Here is a 20,850-nt window from a genome sequence, read left to right as displayed (position 1 = left end):
TTCTCTAGTATCTTTTTAGCATATCTATCTTGGGATAGTACGATTGCTCCATCCTTTTGTCGAACTTCAATACCCAAGTAGTAAGTCAATCTACCAAGATCGCTCATCTCAAACTTTTGAGCCATCTCCTTTTTAAACTCCATAATCGAACTCAAATCAGAACCCGCAACGAGCAAGTCGTCAACATACACTCATACGAGAAGTAAACCTTTCTTCTCTGTTTTCCTATAGAGTGACGGCTCTTTGGAACATCGAGTGAAGCCTAGTGATTTCAAAATCCCATTGAGCTTTACGTTCCACGCCCTAGGTGCCTGCCTTAGTCCGTAAAGAGCTTTATGTAGCTTGTATACTTTGTCTTCTTTGCCTTCAATCACGAATCCTTCTGGCTGGTTAACGTAAACCTCTTCTTTAAACTCTCCATGCAAAAACGCTATCTTAACGTCGAGATGATGAATCTCCCACTCCTTTGATGCCGCAAAAGCTATGACCATTCTGATTGTTTCAACACGAGCCACAGGGGCAAAGACTTCATCATAGTCTATTCCATGCCTTTGAACATATCCTTTTGCTACTAACCGTGCTTTGTATTTGCTAACACTTCCATCTGCGTTCCTCTTTATTTTGAACACCCACTTCAAACCAATAGGCTTAAAACTTTTTGGTAGATCCACAAGGATCCAAGTGTTGTTTTTTTCGATTGAAGTTAGTTCTTCTTCGCACGCTCTTACCCAAACTTTGTGTTCTCTGGCCTCATTGAAATCCCATGGCTCGTTGTTGATCAGCATTAGAAGTATCTCGCTTTCGACTTCTGCTATCAGGACGTAGTTGTTCAAGTAAGAAGGTTTAGCGCTTACTCTGCTTGATCTTCTTGGTTCAGGTTCCATTGATTCCTCTTCGTCTTCATTGTCCTCATCGTCTACAACTTCTTCGATACTCTCTTCATCTTCGCTGATGTCTTGAGTCTCAAGATATCTCTCATTGCTTCTTAGTGGTAATATTTCAACTTCAAACGACCCTTCTTCTGATCCAACTTCATTACTCCAGCTCCATTGCTTTTCTTCCTCAAAATACACGTCGCGGCTTACCACAATTCTCTTGCTCTTCGGATCAAGCAATCGATAGGCTTTAGAGCCTGGTTCAGTACCTAAGTGCACCAAGATTCTTGATCGATCGTCAAGCTTCTTTCTTCCTGCGGCCTCTGTTCTAGCATAACAAACGCACCCAAAAACTTTTAAATGACTGATGTTTGGCTTCTTGTTCCTCAGCGCTTCGTACGGCGTTTGTCCTAGCAAAGACCTTGTCGCGACTCTGTTGATCAAATAGGTTGCGTGCCTGACTGCTTCTCCCCATAATGCATTCGGTACATTCATGTGTTTCAATAGACTTCTGGTCATCTCAAGAAGTGTACGGTTTCGTCTTTCGACAACCCCTTCTGCTGAGGGGAATTTGGAGCTGTTGTGTGTCTTATGATACCGTGTGTTTCACAATAGCTTGTGAATTCTTGTGACAGGAACTCACCACCTCTATCTGATCGAAACGTCTTTATAGTTGCCTTAGTCTCTTGTTCAGCAAGCTTCTTAAAAGTTTTGAATTTGCTAAACGCTTCACTCTTCCTTTGAATCAATATAGTCCACATATATCTTGAAAAATCATCGATTAATACGAAGACATATCGTTTTCCTCCTGGTGTTTGCGGAGTGATGGGCCCGCAGAGGTCTCCATGGACAAGTTCAAGTAGATTAGTTGCTCTGTATGAGGTACTCTGAGGAAAAGGTTTTCTTGTTTGCTTGCCGAGCAAGCATGATACACAAGTCTCTTTCTCGATTGTTATGTCCGGTAAGCCAACAACCAACCCTTTACTTATCATTACCTTTATTGTCTCGATGTTTACATGTCCCACTCTGGCGTGCCATCTTGATGAGTCGGTAGGTGCCGCGATTTGTAAACATTGAACAGTATCAGCTTTCAAGACAACTTTGTATAAACGGTTCTTTGTCCTTGACGTCTTGATCATTAGATGTCCGTCACGATCAAATAGGATAAGCAAGTTATCTTTCATGTTTACTTCGCATCCAGCTTCGGTGGCTTGCCCCAAGCTTACAATATTGCTTCTTAATCCAGGTATGTAATATCCATTGCTCAAGGTTTTCTTCTCGCCTCCTTTCAACACAAACTTGATTGAGCCTTTTCCCTTTATATCTATTCGTGAATCATCTCCAAATCGAACCTTTCCCGTAATGCTCTCATCAAGACTATTGAAAAACATTCTATTCCCACTCATATGATTGCTAGCTCCATTGTCGAGGTACCACACGTTCTCCATGTTCTCTTCGTCCTCAAAAACACTAGGTTTCACTTTCTTTTCATTGAGGTAAACTACTTCATGCACCACAATTCATCAGCCTCTTGTGTGTCTTCTTCTTTCTTCTCAACAGTTTCTTGCAGCTTAAGCTTCACATCAGGACACTCTGAGGCGTAGTGGCCGAGTTTATCACAAGAGAAACATGTAATATGGCTCTTATCTCTGTTTTGTCCTTGCTTATATGCTTCCCTTTGTGCATAGAAACCTCCATAACGTCCTCGGCCTCTTCCACCTCTCCAGTTACCTCGTCCTCCACGTCCTCTTCCTCTACCATAACCTTCTTGCTGAGCCTCACCGCTCGCATACATCAGTTTACCAGTATCATCACTCTGTTCTTCCTCCTCTTCATTTATTCTTTCCTCATATGCTTCCATCCTCCCAATTATATCTTCGAAACTAGTTGTATTGAGATCCAAAACTTGTTCAAGTGATGCCACCATGTGAATATATTTTTTTCTTGGCAAGCTTTTCAAGAATTTCTTCACAAGCTTTGGTTCTTCAATAACCTCTCCAAGAGAAGCTGTTTTCGATGAGATTTCGGCTAGCTTGCCGATGAAGGTATCAATGTCTCAATATATAGACATTACACTTTCAATATTTCCTAAACACTTTAGGTTTAACATAAATCAATATTTTCTAATCCTTACAAACTTCCATATCACTCTAGGATTAGGTAGCTTTCATCTCAAGTTACTTCAAGCTTATTCCAAGCTTAAACCAACAATTTATGCCCTCACAAGTGTGCGGGCCATCACCTATAAAACATATAAAATTCATAATGATATATTACATGTACATAAATGATAGGTTAACATATGTATGTCTTCATTTTGTTGCCTAAAATGATAGCTTTCATATACATAAATGAAAAGTTGATATAAAAGAAAACATGTAATAGTCATATATCATAGATAATGTAAACATCAAATCTATTGATCATATTTAAGCCCGCACAAGTGTGCGGGCCGTCCACCTAGTAATCAATAATTCATCATAACCATTATAAACCTTAAGTATAACAAAGTAAACTACTCATACATGATCAAGCAAAACATAAGGAATAATTGAATGGATTGCATAAGTAGGAAAACCAGAGTTCCAATACAATATTCTGAAGGAGTCTTGGATCTTTGCTCCAAATCGTAAAAAGCTTCAAAGAATAATAATATCAAATATGTGTCTCTCTTTTGCCTAAACACTAGCACATATATATATATATATATATGTGTGTGTGTCTAAACTCATCAGGGGCAATCTTGTAATCTTGTAGCATATATATAACAAAATCAAATATGTGTCTCTCTTCTTGTGTTTGAGTTGGCTAGGCCTTACTCACTCTTGTGTCGATTGACACCAAGGATATGTGTAGACGGACACTTCCTATGTGCATCAACTATGCCTTCTCTTCATTTGCTCAGGTACGTGTTTTCTTCCCTTTAAGTTTATTTAGCTCCATAATCTTTATAATACTTCAAAACGTACCTAGAGTTGAAAAGACTCTAAAATAGATTCCAAACATAATGTAAAGACTCTAAATAGAACATATACTATGGCATAAAAAGTGGTCAAATTCATAGTATACTAGATGACATCATTGTAACAGGAAGCAACACCTCACTGGTCAAATCGATTATTCAATCAATTGCCAATAAATTCTCTATAAAAGACATGGGAGATCTCCATTATTTTCTGGGAATTGAAGTGACAAGAACCTTCTATGGTTTGCATTTGATGCAAAAGAAATACATCAGTGATTTATTGCACAAAGTTAATATGCAGAACATCAAGACGGTCTCCAACCTTTGAGCTCAGCTGAAAAGCTCTCAGTCAACCTTGAATCTCCACTGTCAGACACGACTTAATGTACAGAACAGTCATCAGTAGCCTTCAGTATCTTGCGTTCACACGACTTGACATCGCCTACAAAGTCAACAAGTTATCTCAGTATATGCATCACCCATCGGATGTTCATTGAATGCTTCCAAGCGAATTCTACGTTACCTTGTGGGTACGATGTCACATGGTATCCTTTTGCACAAGAATAGTCCTTTGTCCTTTCATGCCTTTTCAGATGCAGATTGGGCAGGGGGCAAAGATGACTGTTTCGACAAATGCATATGCTGTGTACTTGGGAAGTCACCCTATCTCATGGTCTTCGAAGCAACAAAAGGGAGTGGCTAGATTATCAACATAGGCTGAGTACCGATCAGTTTCAAACGCCATTGCCGAACTGCATTGGATCTGTTCCTTGTTAATAGAATTTGGTATCCAAATACCAAAGATCCCTCTCATCTACCGTGATAATATTGGAGCGACATATCTTTGTGCTAATCATGTATTTCACTTCAGAATGAAGCATAGTGCATTAGATTACCACTTCCTCGGTGAACAGATTCAGTCAGGACAGCTTCGCGTAACTCACGTCTCAACACGAGATCAACTCGTTAACGTTCTTACCAAACCAGTATCGTGATCACCATTTCAGCATACGTGTCACAAGATTGGAGTTGTCAAACCACCTCCATATTTGGCGCGGGGGGGGGGGGGGAATATAGACGTATAAGGAAATATATGCTTAAGGGTTTAATTGTATATAATTAGAGTTCTCAATACCCTAGTCATACGAGTTTGTATATAAGGTTGTACATTACACTTAAAATGAATAAAGTCAGTCAGGACAACTTCGCGTAACTCACGTCTCAACACGAGATCAACTCGTTGACGCTCTTACCAAACCACTTCCGTGATCACCTTTTCAGCATACATATCACAAGATTGGAGTTGTCAAACCACTTCCATCTTGAGGGGGCGTATAGACGTGCAAGGAAATATATGCTTAAGGGTTTAATTGTACATAATTTGAGTCTCTCAATACCCTAGTCATACGAGTCTGTATATAAGGTTGTACATTACACTTATAATGAATCAAGTCACTAAACCTATAGTTAAATCATCTAACTCGTATATGGAACAAATCCAAAATCTATATTATTATTTGAGAAGTGAATTTGTTTTTTTGTCATACTCTCCATAATATAGGTTTAGTCATATTTTATTCTCAATTATTAATCATAATAAATAATTTTAGTGATTTATTTATATGATAATTTATCATTATCTTATGAATAATTAAAAATTCTAACGATAATATCATAGTTAAATATACTATATTTAATTAAGTAATTTGAAAATATTATATATATGTTTATATTACATTTAGTTTAGTAATATTAAACCGTCTATATATATATATGTATCACATAAGATATAATGAATCATCTATCTTTTAAGATAGATTTCTTATGACAATTAGAATCACTCATTGTAATAATTTATAAAAACAATTTGCAAAGAATTCAAAAACATTTATAATATTATTTGCAAAGTTATTGTTTTGCTCTCATGTTTAAATTTAGAGCGTTTGAAGTCTGTATTATCATTAATTAATAATTAAATTATAATTAATATATAATTACCCATAAATAAAAAATCAAATTTCATTAATTTGATAGTATTATGTAATCCAAAAATATTTTACATCATAATATTTTATAAATAAATATAAATACATATATAGTTTTTGTATATAAGAATGTTTTCAATTTTATTTATATAAATGTTTTTGTAAAATTATTAAGCCCGCAAGCGCGGAGAAAACACCTAGTATACTTATATTTGAAAAAATATATAAAAATCAAAACAAACAAATATGTTAAGAAACAATAACTCCCAATTTTCTCTTCTTTACATATAAATATGTTAATAATGTTACATATTTATAGAAACAGTTTGGATTTGTTCACCATTTATAACTAACTATTAGATGATAACATGCGCTCTGTGCGGGGTGAATTTTTTTTAAAATATATTGTATTTAAATATTTTACATTTTGCCATCAATAACTTTTTTTACATTTAATTAGAGGTGGGGATTCGAGTACTATTTGGTTCGGATTCTTGCGGATTTGGTTCGGTTCAGATCTTTGCGGGTCTGGTTCGGGTTTGGGTTCATATAACCTATTTAATTTTTTTTTCAAAAATTAAAGTTCATATATACTTTAAATTTTTCAAAATTTAAAAATAAAAATAATTTGTAACATATAAATTTGAATAATGTATGCCAAAATACTTAAACTTAACATAAAAAGTGGCTTAGCTTTAATATTTGGATAGAAAATCAATAGATATTTTAAGTATTTTAGGTATTTTAAGTATCGTTTAGCTTTTAAACATGTACTTATAACTATTTGTATATATTTCCAAGTATTTAGGACAACTTAAAAAGATCTTATATATTTTGTATATTCTTTTAAATATTAAACTTACTATAATTAATATACTTAAGTATATAAATCTCGTTCGAATATATTCATATACCCGAAATATTTTGGTTCAGATCGATTCAGTTCTGGTTTTCTAGATACCAACATTTTGAACCCATTCGGAGATCTAACCAATTTTGGTTAAAGTTCAGTACTATTTTTGGATCAGTTTTGATTCTGTTTTTTTTTTAATTCAAAATTTTTGCTTGACCCTATATTTTTATTGTGACAAAATGTTAAGCGAAAATGATGATGGTTCATATTGATTTTGAGTATACAATAATTTTTAATCAAAGCACATTTTACTATGTACGTGGTCCATTTAAAAAATGAGCTGAACTTAAAACAGTTACTATTTCATATTGTCAATTGACAGTTCCAAATATTCTATGTCGGTGTTGTGACGAATAGAAAGGGGGTTAGATTTAGGAAAGCAAATTTGTTGTGCAATCCATGTTCTCTCTAGGTGATTTCAATAGCTTCTAAGTAAATTTTAGTTGTATTAATCTCTTGTAAGATTTTTGAACAATATTAGTTAATAAAATCTTATACATGCTGAATTGTTTCTCAATTAATATATAGGATATTAGAGTAACCACATAAATCAACATAATACCTCTTGTTTATTTGCAATATATTTATGATAAAAATAAAAATAATCATTTTATTTATTTTATATGGTATATAATTTATTTCAATGATATTGACATAAATATATAGTATATTTTAATATAAATATTTATTAATGAGACTTACTACTCATATGATTTTATTAACATTTGTATATTGGATGTAACAAAAACTTTAAACCATTAATCCCAAAAGTTTTGATATGATATTTTTTGATGCAAATTTTAAAATTAAAATATTAAAATCTCAATACTCTTTCAATGCAAATTTCAAAATTGACGTATTTATATATTTTCAAATGCTACATAGTTTAATTTAAACAGTATTAAAAATATATATATATATATATATATATATATATATTTAATATGAATATCTATTAAATAAAAATTCATATTATACGATTTTATGATCATTGTATCTTGTTATAAAAAAAATTAAGCCATTAATCACAAAAAACATAATAAAGTCATGTTGAAAAATTCAAAATATAACATATAAGAAAAAATCTAAATTTTTTATTATATGGTTAATGTGATTGTTTATTTTTTTAATAATATAAAATTAAATAAAAATTAGGAACTATACATAAATTGTTATCAAATCTATATCATCATAATCATTAATTGCTATATATATGTTAATCATATTAGGTAACACCTTAAGTTTTATTTAAGGAAATAATACACGCTTCTTATATTTTGGGTTTTTTTACGCTGATTTATTATGACATTATAATTATGAGAAATATTACATAGACGATTTAACAATCGGCAATATTACATGTCTTATGAGGATCTATGCCTAACTGCATCACCTGAGCCGTCATATGAAGATCCACGCCTGACTGGATTTACTTGCACCATGTTTAAGATCCCTTGTAAGCATTTCTTCCGTAGTCTGCAGTAATAAATCGCTCTTTCCAAGACTTGAAACCTGGATTTCCTGTATTTTGCAATAAATTGCATAGTCTCGGATTCGAACCCCAGACCTGGATGCAGAAGCTTTTAAACCTTAACCATTAGGCTACAGTGCTTCCACATATTTTGAGTTAATATAATGTTTCTAGCTATTGGAATTATGACCTACAACTTATTCAATTGATTGTTATGCTGTCACGTATTGCAAATTGACATCATAATTAAGTGATACATCATCAAGTCTCTTTTGTAATTAGTACAAAATATATGTTACAAGTTTTTAAATAATTCTCAATTAATATATCGGGAATGCCATAATTCTAGATTTTCTTAAGATTTTGTGAAGATTCCAAACTTATTCTACAAGTTTTATTTCCTATAGATATAGCTATTGAACACCCATTCTAATCACCAAAAACACCATATCACACCAGTTCTTATATCTCAAAACATAATGGCGTTAAAAGTAAAAATAAGTTCAATAGTTGGAATTTTCCTATACCCTTTGCACATGCTAGACTTATTTTTCATCGTATGTCCTGTGTAGAACTTCTGACAAAAGGCTTGACAAGATTTATTAATTCTTTAGTCATTATGAAATATACGAAAAAACTAAGACAATACTTATCTTTATTCATATATATATTTCTTTACTCATGTATAAAATAGTTGCAATTAGTTCTCTCTATCCAGGGCCGTGTTTTAGCACGTGCAAGTGGAACGGTCGAGCAGGTTCCATAATTTTTTTGTATTTTAGTAATAGTTATAAACTAGGATAAGACATGCGTCTTACGCTTGGTGATTTTATATAAAAATTATTTAATAAATATCATATGAAAAAATAAAATTTATATTCTTGATCGAGTTAATATTTTTGGCCCTTAAACAATATTTTAAAACTTCTTTTTGTTTATTACATAATTTGTTTACTAATGAGCTGATCCTATTTTAAAAAATATTTTACGTCATAAAATCACTTATCGTATAAGAACCTAACGTTTAGGCCAAAAAATCTCAAGCCTACTATTTGGTTATAATGAAACTATGACAGTTCGGTTTTATATCATGATTTAGGAATTTAAAAGTTAATTATGGTTATGAGAAATTTACGTTCACGTGCCAATCTTATCTATCTTTAATATTTTTCTCATTTTTTGTGTTGTTTTTTTTATTTTGGTTATTACTTGATATAAATATTGATTTTTAGTTTCTTTTCATTTCGTTATTTTGTTTTGCCCTGAGATTTAGAAAATTTTTAAGGTTTAAAATTATTAAAGAGATACATACTTAGGTTAAGATCCGCGCCTTGTGCAGAATAAATATTTTATAATTATTACTTATTTTATGTTTTTCTACATATTATGAAATAATAAAATAACAATTATATATTAAATAACTAAGAAATCAATTAGTATTATGTAATAAATTGGTGTGTGCATATAAATCAAATGACCGCTCTGGTTTTCTCGCAATCATTTTAGGGTAAATAAATCAAAACAATCAATCTTTATCGTATATGATATATAATTAAATTGAAATGATATTAACATAGATATATAATATACTTTTAATATGAATATTTAATAAATGGGGTTTCTACTCATATAATTTTATGATTATTTACATATTTGTGTAACAAAATTTTACACAAACGATATTTTTTTAAAGTGAAATGTTTAGTGGTTTCAATAATTTATAATCATTTAAAAAAATGAATATTTCAAAATTAAAATATTAACTTTTCAGTAAATGTTCAACGCATATATCAAAATATAAGTATGTATTTTCATATGATGTATAGTTTAATTTAAACGATATGAATATATATATATATATATATATCAATTAACAAAAACACCTATTAAAATAAAATTATTTATTCATATGATTTTATAATCATTGTATCTTATTATAGAAAAAAATTTAAACATTGATCACAAAAGTATATGTGAGAGTTTTAATAGTTTTAGTAATTTATATTAGTTTTGAAAAATTCAAAAAACAACATATACAAAAACAATCTAAATTTTTATTATATGATTAATGTATGTAATTTATTTTAATAAAAAATGATAAAAAGTATACAGATTGTTAGCAAATCTTTATTATTTAAAATCATTAATCTCTTTATATATCTTAATCACATTAGGTAATTCCGTAGGTTTTATTTAAGGAAATAATAAATAATAATTTCAATTTGATAAATGAATTGTCCACAATGGACGTACTATATAATAGAACATTTCTCCTAGCTATTTAATTTTGGACTAACAAAATTCTCAATTGATTCTCAAGACGCCACGTAAGCAAAATTAACATTTTAATTACGTAACAACTCAGCAAGACATTTTTTAAATTAGTAGAAACTACATGTTATAACTTTTTAAATGTTTCTCTATTAATATATAGGGGATTTATAATCATATATTTATTAAAAATCAGACAGCTATATTTAAATTTAATTTTCGTATTTATTAACCTATAAATATAAATTACAATTTGATTTTGTTTACATAACCAACAAAAATGCAATAAGTGAGGAAGAAATTAACATTTATATCAATTAATATATTTGGGAAAGTAAAAAATACCTGTTGGTGTTTGATTTAATATTCAATGTAAATTTAGAAAGTTAATATTCTAATTTGATTATATTTAGGAAACTATTATTAATTATTGATTATAAATAAGGAGAAAAATATATAATTTTCAGCGACTCTTACAAAAAATAGTAAACACAAAGAATAATGACTAGTTTTTTTTTTTTGACAACTACTAGTTTAAGCTTTTGTCGAGAAGAAAAATGAGGAGTCTCCAACTTCTTCTTTAGTCAAATCAAGAGTCTACGGTTTTTGGTTTAACCACTATCCATGTTCTATTGCTCTATTAGTTTTTTTCTAGAGTATAACTCATTATTGTGGATACAAAAAAAAAATCAAAAGAAAAAAGAAAAACTGAAAAATTCATAGTTTCAAAGAGGTGCTTTTCATAAGATTTTAATTATAAAACTAAAAGATGTTTCTTACACTCAAATTTGATTGGTGTATTTATTATATATTTTAACAATATTTTGCCAGAAAAATTTCGGGTTATTAAAAAGGGCCTTTTTGTGAATATGGTCTCTGTAGAGTTTGAGATGGCCATGTCTCTATCTTTGTAAGGGCATTAGTTTGTAAAAAAAATTTAAATTATTATTACATTTGTGAAACAATCTGTCATCTATCTAATGTGATTGTTTTGTTTATTATTTAAGCATAAAGAATTTATTTTTGAAGTTTTCTCTGTCTTAAAACCATTTGAATGCTTTTGAAAATATATATTTTTGAAATATGAGCCAGCCTTTGGAATACTCCTCAGAAGACACTTGGAAGATTCTCAAAAGACTCTTGTAAGACTCTTAGAAGACTTTTGGAAGACTCCCCGCGAAGTCTTCCGAAGTCTTTTGCCCAAGGTGGTACAAAGGAATGATGTCAAGTGGAGTCCAAGCTTATCTATGTTGAGGAATGATATCTAGCTCCATCTGTAATAGTTTTGTTTATGATCTGTTTTATGATTTGTATGTATTATTTTATTTGTGAATTCTTTTGTAAACTTGAAGATATGTTAATCAAAAGAATTTGATATATATGTTCATGTGTTTCCCAAAGTACTTGACATTATTCAAGTTATTGATACAACATACCAAGAATTTTTAAGCAATTCTACCCACTCATAACAAAACACAATAACACAATAACTTAGTCAAATTTACTAAAATTAAGAGAGAAGACTTCAAGAAAACTTAGTCAAATTCACGAAAGATCAACTTGAATTTTAAGTTAAAGTTGAAATTTTTAATCTTATGTAAGTTAAAAATTATACCTTATAATCTAAAAAGACACATTAAACCACGTGATTTGATATTCTTGAATTACTTTACATTTTTGAAAGTTAAAAACAAACCTTGAATTTACTTAACATTCTTGAAAATCTAACATAGAAGAATTCTTAAGAAGTCTTCTCGGATTAGCTAGAAACATTAGTAAACATAAATATTTGAAATCTCATAATTATCACCAAATAAGTAATGAATTTCATCCAGGAGCCCCAATATTGACTAACATGAATTAATAAGAAAAGTAATTTTAATTGTAGAGAAAATGAAAGTTTATTAAACATTGACGTAGAAGACTTCAGTCTTCTATTGAGGTCATTATTGCATTTGCAAATTTACGAAAGAAGACTTACACATGAATTAATAAGAAAATATTTAAATGTAATTTTAATTGTAGAGAAAATGAAAGTTTATTAAACATTGACGTAGAAGACTGAAGTCTTCTATTTATGTCGTTTTTCCAATTGCAAATTTACGAAAGAAGACTTCTTAAGAAGTCTACTCTACATAAGAAATCATGAGAAGTCTTCCTTTGTAAATATTGGCTTAATTTTGAATTTGAAAAATTCTCGAAAATGCCAAAGAAGACTTCTCGAGAAGTCTTCTCGGATAAACATGTTAGTTTTGCAATTGACTGAAGTTTGTCAGAAATTTGACTTTTTATAGAAGACTTCTCGGGAAGTCTTCTCGGAGAAGACTTCTCAATGTCGCAAGAAGTCTATGTATAATACTTTTGCAATTGACTATATTTGTTTTTTCCAGAGAAGATTCTCTAGAAGTCTTCTCTCGTAACCAAAGGTTTGACCAAAACTCGAAACAAAATTTGAGAAGACTTCTAAAGAAGACTTCTCAAGAAGTCTTTTCATTAATATTAAATGTTTCACTATTATTTTTGAATTGAAATAGTAATCCACGCAGACTTCTTGAGACAGTTTTTTTTCCGAGAAGACTTCCCGAGAAGTCTCTAGAAAAAGTCAAATTTCTGACAAACTTCGGTCAATTGCAAAACTAACATATTTTTGCAATTCTGGGATTTTCGAATTTTTTTCAAAATAAAGGAAAGTTAGAAGATTTCTAGGGAAGTCTTCTTGATGGAGAACACATCTAGCAAAGTCTTCTGAAAGTCTTCGCGAACAGATCTGAGAAAAAAAATGATTTCGTACCTTGAGCCTGTGAGATTACTTGTTTTGCTTCTCCAAGTACCCAGAACTTCACTACAAAAGCTACCAAGTCGTTAATAACCACGAATCATGAGCTTCAATGTGTCTATGAACCTTACAAATCTTGGAATCAAAATCTTAGTTTTTTTGGATGAACTTGAAGAGAGAGTGAAAGAGATGAGATTTGTGTGCATAAGTAATGAGATATGAAGAGTAAAAATCAAAAATTTGGTACATTAACAGCTTCAAATTGGTTGTTCATTGTGGTTAGTGTATTGATGGCAATGACAATATTGTAAATACTTGGTGAAGATGAGGATGATAAGGTAAAAAATCTTCTGCAAAAAAAAAAAGAAAAAAAATGTAATGGCAGTTTTGTGAATAATTCAAACTTCTAGGGTGAATATGGAAAAACAAAGTTTCAAAAAAAAACATGGGTTATTTTTGTGTTTGACTTGAAATTTTAAGTCATATTTAAAAAAAGCTATATAAATTTTTATTATAAACCATTAGGATATCATATCTAATGGTAAGACATCATCACATCAACAAAGAGCAAAGCCATGAACATATATATTTTCCTTAAAACAAGTTTTTACATATATTTTGATTAGCTAATAAAAACATAATAATTCATTAAAGTTATCTACTACAATAAATGAGACTTACTTCTCTTCTCTTGCGTCCATGTCAGCAAAGTGGATAGGCCATTTCGCACCACGTGTCACCACACCAGAACATTTGCGTTTCTTTTTTCCCCAGTCATTCTCGAATACAGTTATTTGAACTGGGCTTTTTTACATTTGAAAATTAGGCCCTTAGTTAAAGGCTGCATGTAAGAGACCCATTGGGAATTAGGTTTCGTCTTCCTCTTGCACCTGCGATCTGAACGATGAAATTCCGGAGACTTCAAGCCCAGTTTCGATCTTCGTAACTTTTCAACCGTCGATAAATATGTTCTTTAATGGCGACAATAAAATCTCCCCACTTTGTGCTCTTATTTAAGTTTCTGTTGATTCTGAAACAACCATAGACACTATATATCTAGATCGTCCATAACCCAAAGCTACATCTCATGGTCATGGCTTCTTCAAAATATTAGATTACGCAATAACTCAAATATACGTTTCCAAATTGGAGATATCTCAAGTCCTCCTTTCACAGTTGCCCGGCCAGTATTACAACTCCTAATTTTCTCACAAGCCATATTTTTTTTCCCAGTTTCACACCTTAATTTACTTTTCTCCACACTGTTTGTTTATTTCAGCGATGGCAACTATCCAAATTGACAGGTAGATAACCACTCAACAACCCTGGTTATGTTTGACCATTAGTTCATTTTTGTTACATGATTATGTGTGCATTTTCTAAAGCATCTCCCAACTCTGGAACGCGTGTCTTAGTGTGTTTGATTGCGTCACAAGTCAGACTCGATGAAAAACTTATTGATAACGGCTGTGAAGCCAAAAGTCATCATTGCAAGTTTGCAACCTACACTAATCCTAAATTAGTTGAAGGTCCACATCTTTTTGTTTTCCTTAATAATTTTTAATAACAACATCATACCAGCTTACATACCAACCAAATATCTGACTGCAGGTTGTCTATTACCCAGGGTAATCTCCAGAACACACTCCTACTTTGATATGAAAGCCTGGTCAGGCAGAGTTACTTAACAAGTAAGAGGCTTCAAACGGGAGATTTTGGAATAATTTTCATCTCCACTACTCACCGCAGGTCTTGTGGAAGTGGCGTAAGTTGCTCCTAAAATTCTTCCAAATTTGGAGGTGTTCAGATAATATAGTCAATCACACTGGCTGCATTCTCCACCACAAGTTCGGTTTCTTACATCTTACATTGCATTAACTCTCAGCTGTGTTTTGAATGTCACTTGCTCTACTCTAATCAGTATGCAACTATAACACCACAGACCGTGGAGTCCCTCTGCACTCCCAAGTTGATGGCATTGAGAATACTAACAGATGGTGCTACATATCATGTTCTAATTGCTCACAAAAACTACAATGCAGATTCACATCTGTAGGGTGCCGTTACGAGAATGCTGTTGGGTTGTTTACCTGAATTACCATCACTGTGAAACCTCTCATGAGGTGGACAGAAGAGGTGCAGAGAACACAACATGTTGCCTTGAAGCTACAATTGATGAAGGAAGCACAATGGACTCAACACCACTACCTTGTCAAACGGAGACAGTGATAAGCATCGACAGCAAAGCAAGTGGTGTCACGCGGAAACAACAACAATGCAGCAGAAGTATTAGCTAATCATCATCATCAAGTGAAATAAGGGTTTGGGCATGCTTAGTGTTGGGGTGAGAAATCGTGTAACTTCAATAGTTCAATCTCTGTTTCTGGTGGTTTTATATTTGTCTATTTCTATTAACAAAAATAAAAATAACTTTTTATTATCATAGTCTGCAAGTTAGGTGGTACTACTCCCGTTTAGCCTTAGACTTTATCTAACATCAAAAAAACCTACATACTTATTAATTCTACTGTTTTTAGTATATTATCTATACTATACTAAAAGGCTAATATACTCAATGGAGAGGTATGCCACCTCAGATTAAAAAATCAGCCAATAAAAATAAACTATAGTGCCACATCATCATGTTATTCCTTCTCGATTTTGGAGATGGCCATGCCTCTTCAGATCACCCCGTCTCCGGAAACGTGTCTTCGACGTTTCAGATTTTTACCACTAATCCTCTCATTTATTGATGATTTCTCTCCAGTCTCCGCGAATGTATAAAAATCCTTTCCACAATCCTATTTGGAGACATCTTCATTTATTGATGATTTCTCTCCAGTCTCCGCGAATGTAAAAATCCTTTCCACAATCCTATTTGGAGACATCTTCGGCTTCCATGATTGGGAAGGACTTTGGCTCGGTGATTTTGTTTTGAGGCCATGGTTGGAAGATCTACAGGTATTGATTATGTCTTTCTCTCTGGTTCTGTTCGGTTTTCAGTCCGAAGTAACTTACTCTGTGGTTTCATTGAAGGATATGGGGTGAACGGCAGGATGAAATCGAATTTCTGAGTTCGTGGAAATCTTACCAGAGATGTGTTAGATTGAATCAATAATATTGTTTCCTCCATGGTTGAATCCAAGTCGGGTCTTTTGTTCTGAAAAGCAACAAAGTCCCGGCTCTTGCGTATTCTTACGTGTCTTCTCAAAAAGATTATCCAGATTATGTTGTAGATCTCTAATTGTTAGATCCAATGGTACTGTGCAACATGTGAAACCAATTGAAGTTCTATATCTGCTATTTGTATATATTTGATTCATCAATTGTTTTTGAGTAAAGCTAAATTGTAGCTTGAACAGTTTGTATTTTGGACTTCAGGTGCTAACCAATCAGTATATGCTCCAAAACCATCTTAATCTTGGGAGGATATTATACGTAGCATAACTTTCCTAAATGTAAAACTCTTTCTATTGAACTTCTATTCTCAGTCTGGAAATCATTATGGTTTTACACTTAATACAGTTCTAAAACTCCATGGTTTGTTAGGAGAAGCTTCTTTATATATGCAGTTTACACTGCTTGGGCCACACATTTTATATGCTGAATAAGACATTGTCATCAACCATAACCACCTTTTTGTAGGTATGTCGTTTCTTCAGATGTGTTCACAGAATCTTCCAACAGCCTCCACGGTATGTAAATCTTCTTTTTCTGTATGATTGATTGTATAGCATTTTGAAATATGTGTAAAGCATAAATGTTACTTTATCTGCAGGTGATAACAAAAGTCTCAATAACAAGATATGAGAAATCATAAAGCATACAAAGGACGGTGAAAACCTTTAAAGCTTCCCTATATATGTAGATGTATGTGACAGATTGTTCTATTATGTTTTTTTTCTTTGAAAGAAGCAAGAAGAGCTGGTCACATTTTGAGGACATGAACAACATTTTGTACGAGTTGAGTCATAATGTGCCAACACTCACTGTTTAAAAGAGAACTTTAACGTAGTGGCTAATACCATTGTTTATATGATATAGGTTTCCACTGAGGCCAGGCTACCCGCAGTGGACAGAACTATGAGATCCAAAAAGCAATGAAAATAGTCTCTGTAGAGTGTAAGAAGGGGCAAGTGATTGATGTGCCAGTGATGGAAGGAGCAGGGATTCCATAGCCGAGGACCATGCACGTATCGACAAGAACGAGAATAAGAATGGTATTTTTTTTTGCTAGAGGAACCTTTTTCTAACCATCGCATGGTATGTGTTGCAAAAGTAAGCTCATAAAATGTAGTACGTTATTAGCTCTTCACTGTACGGTTTTGGTTTGGGATAGTGTTCACTTCTGTGTGTCTACAGAGCAAAGAATAGAAAGAAAATGCTCCACCTAATACACCAAACAAGAGACCATTTAGATAAATATGAAGAGAGAAATATATAAGAACACGTGAAAATTTAATCATATGTTGTCATTAGCGTTGCATACAGCGAAAACGTATTTGAGAAGAGGGATGAATGTGAGGGGATAAAAGACTAACGATAGAATGATATACTCAATGACTTTGACCCCGTGAAGAAATGTATAGTATATTATCTCAATTATGTATGTCATTATAATTTGTTCAATAATATTCATTTTTGTTTCTACATCACTTGAGATTCAAATTAACAAAACAAATCCACTTTTAATATTTCAAAAGACAATTATGAGTTACAAGCGATGTGACTATATATTATCCATATATAAATAAATAAAAATATATATACTATATATATATCCAATTATTATTAAACAATTTAGAAGCATTGAAAAGTACAGAAGGCTACAACATACTTTTATTTAAAATACAATATATTATCCATTAATTTATTTAAATAACCTATTCAGCCAATAATGCTAAAGTCAGTTGATATGGAATAAGCAAAACTAATATATTTTTAGAAAATATTTTTTCTTTAATATGCGAAGAAAATAATTTTACATTTATAGAATCACATCAAATACATATTAACAGTCAAATTATATATATATTTAAACTGTTACATAAAAAAATATAATGTTGAAAAACCACCCCTAATTATTGGATAATACTTATCTATTTAGAAAAATAAGAGTGTTGGATAATACTTATCTATTTAAAAAGATAAGGTTTATCTTTAATTTTGTCTTTTCCTTAAGTCCGTTAGTTTTACCGACTTGAAGTCTCTATAAATAGGATCATATGAAGTGAATAATAATCATCTTTTACACTTCACAACTTCCTCTGTCACTCCACTATCTCTCTCTCGTAATACAACATATATATATATATATATATAATAAAACACTCAACTCTCTTCCTCTCACGTTCAATCTCTCTCTCTCCTTTTACCACCAAACACAAATAAATAATATACTCCCACTTTTATATTATACAACACGTTATCAACACGAGGCTCTGACCAACTGAGATTTATCAATCCGAAAGTTTTTAAACCAGCCGAGGTAATGTTTAAATTTATGTATTTTAATACACTTAATTTATTTAAATTTTATTATTGTTTCGGAGTGAAAGACTGGACCTTTTCCGTTCGGGATGATAGGCGCTACCTTCCCCGACTGATCGTTATGGTAGGCTATGCCTTCACGATCAGAGAAATATGTGATAGGCTTTGCCCCCGTGAATTAAAAAAAAGGTCAAAAATAGTAGACTAAGTCTCCTCGGACCTTAAAATAAATAAAGTCAAAATGGTATCCATGTCTCCTCGAACTTTGAAACATGATCAATATGGTATTCTATGACTCCTCGGATCATGTGGTAGGCTGAGCCTCCCGATTTTATTTATACTATTTAAATTCTTGCAATTTAAATTTCTGCAATTTAAATTTCTGCAATTTAAGTTAATGCTTTTATTTTATGCCTTTAGTTTCTGCATTTAAATTATGCATTTAATTTCCCGTCTTTACTATATTTATATATTATTCTATGAATACAGTTATCATGTCGAATTTGACAAAGCTCGAAATTTTACTATATTTATATATTATTCTATGAATACAATTATCATGTCGAATTTGGCAAAGCTCGAAATTAATGCCCTGGATATTACGGAAAATAATTATATGACCTGGGCAGTGGGTGCAAAAATACACCTGAGAAGAAATGGGCTTTTGGAAACCATCGATAGTTCAAAAACGGTGTCGGATGAGAAAAAGGCTAAAGCCATGATATTTTTACGACACCACATCCATGATGGTTTAAAGGATGAATATATTACGAAAGAGGATCCTTGTGACCTCTGGAAATCTTTAAAAGAGAGGTTCGATCACCAAAAATATGTGATCTTACTGAAAGCTAAACACGAGTGGATCCATCTCCGGTTCCAGGATTACAAAAGTGTTAGTGAGTTTAATTCCGCGATGTTCGGAATTACTTCGAGGATGATGTTATGTGGAGAGAAAATAAGTGATTATGATATGATCGAGAAAACTCTCTCCACGTTCCATCCTGAAAATGTATTCCTGCAGCAACAGTACCGGGTGAATGGATATACCCGTTACTCGGAGTTGATGCAAGTCCTCCTTGTAGCGGAGCAGAATAATCAACTCGTGACCTTAAACCATCAAGCTCGTCCCACTGGATCTGCTCCATTCCCTGAAGCGAATGTTGCATCATCCAGTTATGATAATAGAAGAGGACGAGGTCGTGGACGTGGTGGAAACCGTTATCATAGTCGTGGAAGAGGACGAGGAAGAAGATTCCGTCCCTATGATGAAAGAAATAATAAAGACTTCCACGAAAATGAAAGGAATGAAAAGGGCCAAGATGATAAAAGGCAAACGGGAAAGGTTTGCTACATATGCGGCATGAAAGGTCATTGGGTACGTACTTGTCGTACACCAAAACATTTAGCCGATCTGTATAGAGAATCTCAAAAGGGAAAAGAGAAAGGAAGAGGTGAAAATAACTTCATCTCTGATGAACCTGGGCCATCCTTTCATGGTTTAAACGATGATACTCATCTCGACGTATCAGACTTTTTGGTTGAGCCAGAGAGTATCGATGAGTGATATAAATCGATGTGATATAAGTAGACTGTATTATAGTATCTATATCTTTTGTTGTAAGATATATGTTATGTTTGTTTAATGTTTAATAATATATGTTTTATGAATATTTTATATTCAGAAAGAATGCCACACTTTGAGACTATGGATGGAGATTTGTGTTTGGCAGATAGTGCGTCAACACACACGATAATCAAATATAAGAAATATTTCTTCAGTCTCAAAATAAGAGATTACGCTGGAAGCGTAAGTACAATATCTGGTAATGCAAAGATTATTATGGGCTCTCGAATAGCGAAATTTTCAATGCCAAGGGGAACGATATTTGAAATAAGTGATGCTTTGTATTCTCCCAAGTCTCATAGAAACTTATTAAGTTTTAAGGATATCCGACGAAATGGATATCATATTGAGACGATGGGTAAATATGGCATTGAATTTGTAAACATGAAGTTTACTGATACATTTAAAATAGGGCATGAAAGGCTAGGACATCCTGGTTCAGTTATGATGAGAAAAATAGTGCAAAATTCGAAAGGCTAT

The 20,850-nt window shown here is 32.1% G+C and overlaps 1 protein-coding gene and 2 long non-coding RNA genes across 4 annotated transcripts in view; 2 read left to right on the top strand and 1 right to left on the bottom strand.

The window, feature by feature from the left end:
- LOC117128145 overlaps nt 1-20,850 on the bottom strand; it is a 734,122-nt gene that overhangs the window by 116,895 nt on the left and 596,377 nt on the right. The gene's annotated exons all lie outside the window — the stretch shown is intronic.
- LOC117128146 lies at nt 10,249-15,783 on the top strand. 2 transcript variants are annotated; one of them, XR_004451342.1, is made up of 3 exons: nt 10,249-14,560; nt 14,672-14,785; nt 14,868-15,783. It is a non-coding gene; the product is annotated as an uncharacterized LOC117128146 (long non-coding RNA). The 2 variants fall into 2 exon arrangements; XR_004451341.1 differs by having other exon boundaries at nt 10,249-14,785.
- On the top strand, nt 16,939-20,510 carry LOC117128148. The gene is made up of 2 exons (XR_004451344.1): nt 16,939-18,744; nt 20,429-20,510. It is a non-coding gene; the product is annotated as an uncharacterized LOC117128148 (long non-coding RNA).

This window comes from Brassica rapa, chromosome A09 (genome assembly GCF_000309985.2).
Source record: "Brassica rapa cultivar Chiifu-401-42 chromosome A09, CAAS_Brap_v3.01, whole genome shotgun sequence".
Lineage (NCBI taxonomy): Eukaryota > Viridiplantae > Streptophyta > Magnoliopsida > Brassicales > Brassicaceae > Brassica > Brassica rapa.
Note: the sequence above shows the minus strand (reverse complement) of the source record. Positions and strands in the feature narration are given on the sequence as shown.